Genomic DNA, 6,804 nt, shown 5'->3' with positions numbered 1-6,804 from the left:
CTGTATTCTGGAGAAGCGCGTTATCTGTGTACGTTATGTGGGAGGGAAACCAAACCACACCCTCATCACATGCCACACGTACAGAGATCTTCAACAATGTTGGTCTAAACCTCATAGTGAAACATGTGAGGGCTCTCGTTAATATGGACTCCACTAATGTGAAAGTTAATGTTAAGTTTCGTAAGAGCATAACAGTAGGATGGGTTGACACAGGCCTCGCGCACAAAGAGCGAAGGTAAAGGAGGGACTGTAATCACCAATACGGAGTTATTCTTTATGAAGGCGATACGATTATGATGGGAGATCATACGTGATTAACTTGAATCTATTCTCCTTGGGAAAGAGATGGTTAAGAAGAGATCAAATACTAGTATTCAAAATGATCAGAGGCTATGATAATCTTGATCCATCAAGTTACCTAAGACTTGATTCGTCTGAATTTCCTCGTAGTAATGGATACAAACTCGTGGGCCAACGATTTACCTCGAATGAGGCGAGGTACTTTTTCTTCCACAGGAGGAAGGGTGGGGTGGGGGGGGGGAGGACAGACTTACAGTCTGTCAAAGGGCATGGAAGGAAAATCTGTTATTGTTTGCTGATGACACGGAGTCGGTAGAAAACTCGAGTGAGAAACTGGAGAAGCTGATCTCTGAGTTTGGGAGAGTACGTGAAAGGAGAAAGTAAGGAGTAATATTTCATGTATGTATTATGAAGGTGCGCGTTCATATCACTTTGTTCATATACATATATATATATATATATATATATATATATATATATATATATATATATATATATATATATGTGTGTGTGTGTGTGTGTGTGTGTGTGTGTGTGTGTGTATGTGGTTGGTTTGCAGCAGGGGTATGTGAAGTCACTATGGTTGTATACTCTGTTTATGAATGGGGTGGTGAGGGAGGCAAATACAAACATATCGGAGAGATGAGCGAGTATGTAGGCTGTTGTGGATGAGAGGGCCTGGGAAGTGAGTCAGTTGTTGGTTGCTGATGATAAAGCACTGGTGGCATATTCGGGTGTGAAACTGCAGGAGTTGGTGACTGGGTTTGGAAGAATGTGTGAACGGAGGAAGTTGATGGTAAATGTGAATAAAAACAAAGTTATTAGGATTACCAGATTTGGGGGATATGTTGGGGTATGAGCTTGAACAGGGAAATAATGAACGAAGAGAAGTATTCTAAACACCTGGAAGTGGACATGGCAGCCAATGGAACCATGGTAGAGGATGTGAGTCATAGGGTGAGGGAGGGGGCAAAGGATCTGGGAGCACTGAAGAATGTGTGGAAAGAGAATGTTATCCAGGAGATCAAAAATGGGTATGTTTGAAAGGATAGTAGTCCCAACATTATATGAATGAGAGGCATGGGCTATAGATAAGATTGTGAGGAGAAAGGTGGGTGTGTGAGGTGGTTTGATCGAGAAAGTAATCAAAGGGCAAGAGAGAGGTGTGGTAATAAAAACAATGGGGTTGAGAAAGCAGAAGAGGGTGTGTTGAAATGGTTTGGACACATGGAGAGAATGAGTGAAGAAACGTTGACAAAGAGGATATGTGTATGTTAGAAGTGGAGGGAACAAGGAGAAAAGGTAGACCAAACTAAAGATGGAAAGATAGAATGAAAAAGTTTACAGCGATTGGTGTCTGAACATGCAGAAGGATGAAAGGCGTGCACGGGATAGAATGAACTGGAAGAATGTGGTATACAGGGGTCGACGTGCTATCAGTGGACTGAACCACGGCATGTGGAACGTTCGGGGTAAACCATGGAAAGGTCTGTGGGGTCTGGATGTGGATAGGGAGCTGTAGTTTAGGTGCATTACACATGAGAACAAGAGAATGAGTGTGAGCGGATGCGGCCTTTCTTCGTCTACTCCTGGCGCTACCTTTCTAATGAAGGAAATGGCGATCAGGTAAATAACAGAATGATATACATATATGTATAATTTCTATGTTACTACATCCAAATACAGGTTAGCTAAACACATCAACAGGACCATATCTTCCTACATTCCTGCCATGTGCTGTCTACGATCAACTTATGAATCTACTGACATTCTCCTTAGCACCTGACCAGATGGACTCTTGGCATCACTAGATGCAGAGAGTCTACTTACTAACGTTCCAGAAGAACCAACTATTGAGATAATACTCAACGGTGTCTACAACCTCCCCCTCCCACATCAAGACCAGCAGCCAAGACTCCGGGTATGGCCACACTATAGTTGACCTATACCGCCTGCTGGCACCAGCCAAGCCAAGCCCCACACCCCGCAACCCTGATGGTGAGCTGTGTCATCAGGTAGAGCGCAGGCGCCACGGCCTCTCTACTGGGAACCAACTCTGGATGACCTCTACATGTGTCATGTAGACAACCAAGTTCTACATGACAGCACCGTCTACGTCCGTCTACGTCCGTCCCTCCGTCTACGTACTGTCGGTACGTTGATGACGTTTATGTCGTCATAAGGAACGAGGAACATCTTAGGAAACGACAGAAGGCTATGGAGGAGACGTCTGACCCGAGACTCACTTGGGAGTTGGCTGGACGACAAGACTCCCCCTTCCATGATGTCACCTCCGGGCTCATGATGGGGGGGCAGCACACCACACCAGTGTTCACCGTCAGTGCACCAGTTTGGGGCAGGGGTCTGGACCGCTGGAAGTGAGGTGGTGCCCCCGAGAGGGGTAGATGATAAGCTTTATCAGAACTTACTCATTCCGTGCTTACAAGAACTGTTCAGCAATGGACCTCCTCCACCAAGCAATCACCCGTGTCGAGCAAGTCTCAGTGAACAATGTATTTTCTAATAAAATCACTGATAGAGAGACAAGTGTGTTCCTCCAACAACCTGGCACTGTACATCAAATTTTCTACAAGAACTTGATGTCTCCTCCCTTCCTATCGGACTATATATATATATATATATATATATATATATATATATATATATATATATATATATATATATATATGGCGAGGCATGGGCTATAGATAGGATTGTACAGAGGAGGAAGGATGTGTTGGAAATGAAATATTTGAGGACAATATTTGGTGTGAGGCGGTTTGATCGAGTAAGTAATAAAAGGGTAAGAGAGATGCGTGGAAATAAAAACGAGTGTGGTTGAGAGAACAGAAGAGGGTGTGTTGAAATGGTTAGGACATATGGAGAGAATGAGTGAGGAAAGACTGGCAAAGAGGATATATGTATCAGAGCTGGAGGGAACAAGAAGCGGGATATAGTGAAAAAGATTTTGTGCGATCGAGGCCTGGACATACAGGAGGGTGAGAGGGTGCAAGGAATAGAGCGAATTGGAACGATGTGGTATACCGGGGTCGACGTGCTGTTAATGGAATGAACCAGGGCATGTGAAACGTCAGAGGTAAACCATGGGACGGTCTGTGGGGCCTGGATGTGGATAGGGAGCTGTGGTTTCGGTGCATTGCACATGACAGCTAGAGACTGAGTGCGACGAATGTGGCCTTTTTTGTCTGTTTTTCCGGCGCTATCTCGCTGAAGCAGGGGGGTAGCGATGCTATTTCCTGTGGGGCAGGGGAGCGCCAGGAATGGATGAACGCAAGCATGAATATGTAAAGGTGTATATGTATGAATATGTGCGTGTATTGGCGTTAATATATATATATATATATATATATATATATATATATATATATATATATATATATATATATATATATATGTGTGTGTGTGTGTGTGTGTGTGTGTGTGTGAGTGGATGGGGCATTCTTCGTGTGTTTCCTGGCGCTACCTCGCTGACACAGGAAACGGGGATCAGGTATAAGAATGGCAACAACAGAAATACCACTCTTGATCGCAGTCTCCCGCGTTAGCAAAGTAGCGCCAGGAACAGAGGAAGAAAGGCCACATTCACACAAACCCATGTGTAATGCACCGAAACCACAGCTCCCTGTCCACAAACGGGCCCAACAGGCCTTTCCATGGTTTGCCCCGGACGCTTCAACGTGCCCTGGTTCAGTCCATATATATATATATATATATATATATATATATATATATATATATATATATATATATATATATATATATATATCCCCTATCCCTGGGGATAGGGGAGAAAGAATACTTCCCATGTATTCCCTGCGTGTCGTAGAAGGCGACTAAAAGGGAAGGGAGCGGGGGGGCTGGAAATCCTCCCCTCTCGTTTTTTTTTTTTTTCCAAAAGAAGGAATGGAGAAGGGGGCCAGGTGAGGATACTCCCTCAAAGATCTAGTCCTCTGTTCTTGGCGCTACCTCGCTAACGCGGGAAATGGCGAATGGTATGAAAGAAAGATATATAAATATATATATATATATATATATATATATATATATATATATATATATATATATATAGGATGCACCACTAGGTTGACAGGTGAACAGGATCTGAACCCATGCGCTCGACCCCGAGCACCCCGTGAATACGTCACGGTCAGGAACGCTAACATTGTGATACATACAAGAGTACGGTTGATGGAGCTGAAGCGGGTGCGCTGAAGTGATTGGGACAGATGGAGAGGGTGAGAAAAGAGGTGTATCGGGTGTAAGGAGAAGAGGGAGACCGCGGATTGGAGATGGAAAGAATGAAATGAAAAGGGATTTTTGAGTGCCCAGGGCCCCGAGCATGCAGGAGGGTGTGCGTCGTGCACGGGATAAGAATGAAATGAAGTGGTGTGGTATATAAAAGGGTCGACGTGCTGTCAATGGGCAGAACTAAGGTATACTGAAGCGTTCAGGGGAAACCACAGGAAGGTCTGTGGAGCCTGGCTGTGGTTGGGGAGCTCTGGTTACGTTACATTATACACGATAGCTAGAGAGTGAATGTGAATGAGGCAATTTCTTCGTCTGATCCTGACGTTACTTCGCTGCCTTTGTTACGCAAAGAACTTGGTAATGCCGCCAATCAACCAAATCCCTGGACAATTCTTATTATATCTCCATACGTCTTAAGTCTTATCAGTATGAAACAGTACAGAGTTAAAAGGGAATTCTAGGGTAGATATTTACAGTGAAAATGTTCATCTCCAATTGTTTGTACGTGGTAAGAGAGAGGAATCTTTCCACGTCGTCAAAAACTTTTACCCTGAAAAATACTGAGGCAACATAATACAATATTAACAAGTTGCTTCCTGCCAACCAGAGGCTGGCACCCGCAACCACTGATAATGTAGAGTACTTCCAGATGTTTCCAATGTGTCAGTTGTACGTCTCTCTCTCTCTCTCTCTCTCTCTCTCTCTCTCTCTCTCTCTCTCTCTCTCTCTCTCTTCTCTCTCTCTCTCTGAAGCAGGAGGGTAGGAGGGTAGCGATGCTGTTTCCTCTGTGGGACGGGGTAGCGCCAGAACGGATGAAGGCAAGTAAAAATATGTACATTTGTATATATGTATATGTCGGTGTATGTGTATGTATATGTATGTATATATGTTGATATGTATATGTATGTATGTGTGAGTGTCCGGGCGTTTATGTATTTATATATGTATATGAGTGGATGGGCCATTATTTCTTCGTCTGTTCCCTGGCGCTATCTCGTTGACTCGGGAAACGGCGATCAAGTATAATAACCATAAATAAACGTACGAAAACAAACAAACTGGGAGCAGCTTAATAAAACTGGTTCTTGTCGGATACAATACACGTCCTAACCTGAACTAGCCTCCAGTCGACCCCTCCTACCTTACCCTGGCTGAGTGATGTCAACTTGGTGGTGCGGGACACACAACCCAGAGAAGAGAGCATCATTCACCCCGAGAAATTTAGAATACAAGTCCTTTTAAAAAAGGTTCACTTATGTAACAAAATAGTGCATGTACTTAATGCTTCTTGAATATAAAATTCGAAGGCCAACATCGCTGCTTATGAAACGATAAAATTCGAGGACTGGTAACATAATTCGTATATATTGCAACATCAGGCAACTTAACTCGTGAGATGTGCATTAAGGTCGGTATCAAAGTTTCTGATGCGCCTTTACGAATAAAGAATTCTTCAAAGTAGCATTTGTACATGAAGTATGGTGCAAAAACCTCAAGAAGTTATTTCAAACTTTTCGATTCACTTCTACGTTAAAAATTCATGGCACCTTGTTTGGCAACAACTTAAGACTTAACCACCAGCATATTTTTTTTTCTTTTTTTCATATAAACCTCTCGGTCACACAACTGTTTTTAAATCTTTCTAGGAAATGGCAAGTGGATCATTCCTTTAATGTCCAGATTTCTTGCCTATTTCTATTATCATTCTGCTATAGGAATTCCCTACTCACACGATAACTGTATTGACAACTGTAAACATAAAAGAAAAATGACTGAGATAGGCTGGAAATAGGCGACTTGGGGTGGAGGCTGTAGATAACACTGGTGATCTCCTGTGGTGCTGGCAGTGCTACTTGTGCCACGAACATTAATGTGTTGATAAGATCAATAGTGGCCTTATTAACAATGGTGTGATGGTAACAGTGGCAGTGTTATTCTATGACATTTTCATTGGCGTGGTGTCAACGTTAACAAAGATATAAATGGTGGTAACATGGGTGACGGAGTGTGGCTAACAATGGGCAGTTTGCTTCGATGGGTTGCGGGGTCTGGTGGTAGAATATTACCAAGATGACGGTATAGATGGGGGTGGAACAGATGGTGGTGATTGTGGTAGGTGACCCGCTGTGGTGTTTGAGGTTATTGACATGTGTGACTACAGGTGATAGAGTGATTGTTGTGGTATATATATTTATTTGCATATGGTGTTGGTGAAGGTAACGCTGTGTGGTGGGA

Source organism: Panulirus ornatus, chromosome 1 (genome assembly GCF_036320965.1).
Source record: "Panulirus ornatus isolate Po-2019 chromosome 1, ASM3632096v1, whole genome shotgun sequence".
Taxonomy (NCBI): domain Eukaryota; kingdom Metazoa; phylum Arthropoda; class Malacostraca; order Decapoda; family Palinuridae; genus Panulirus; species Panulirus ornatus.
This window is presented reverse-complemented; position numbering follows the sequence as displayed.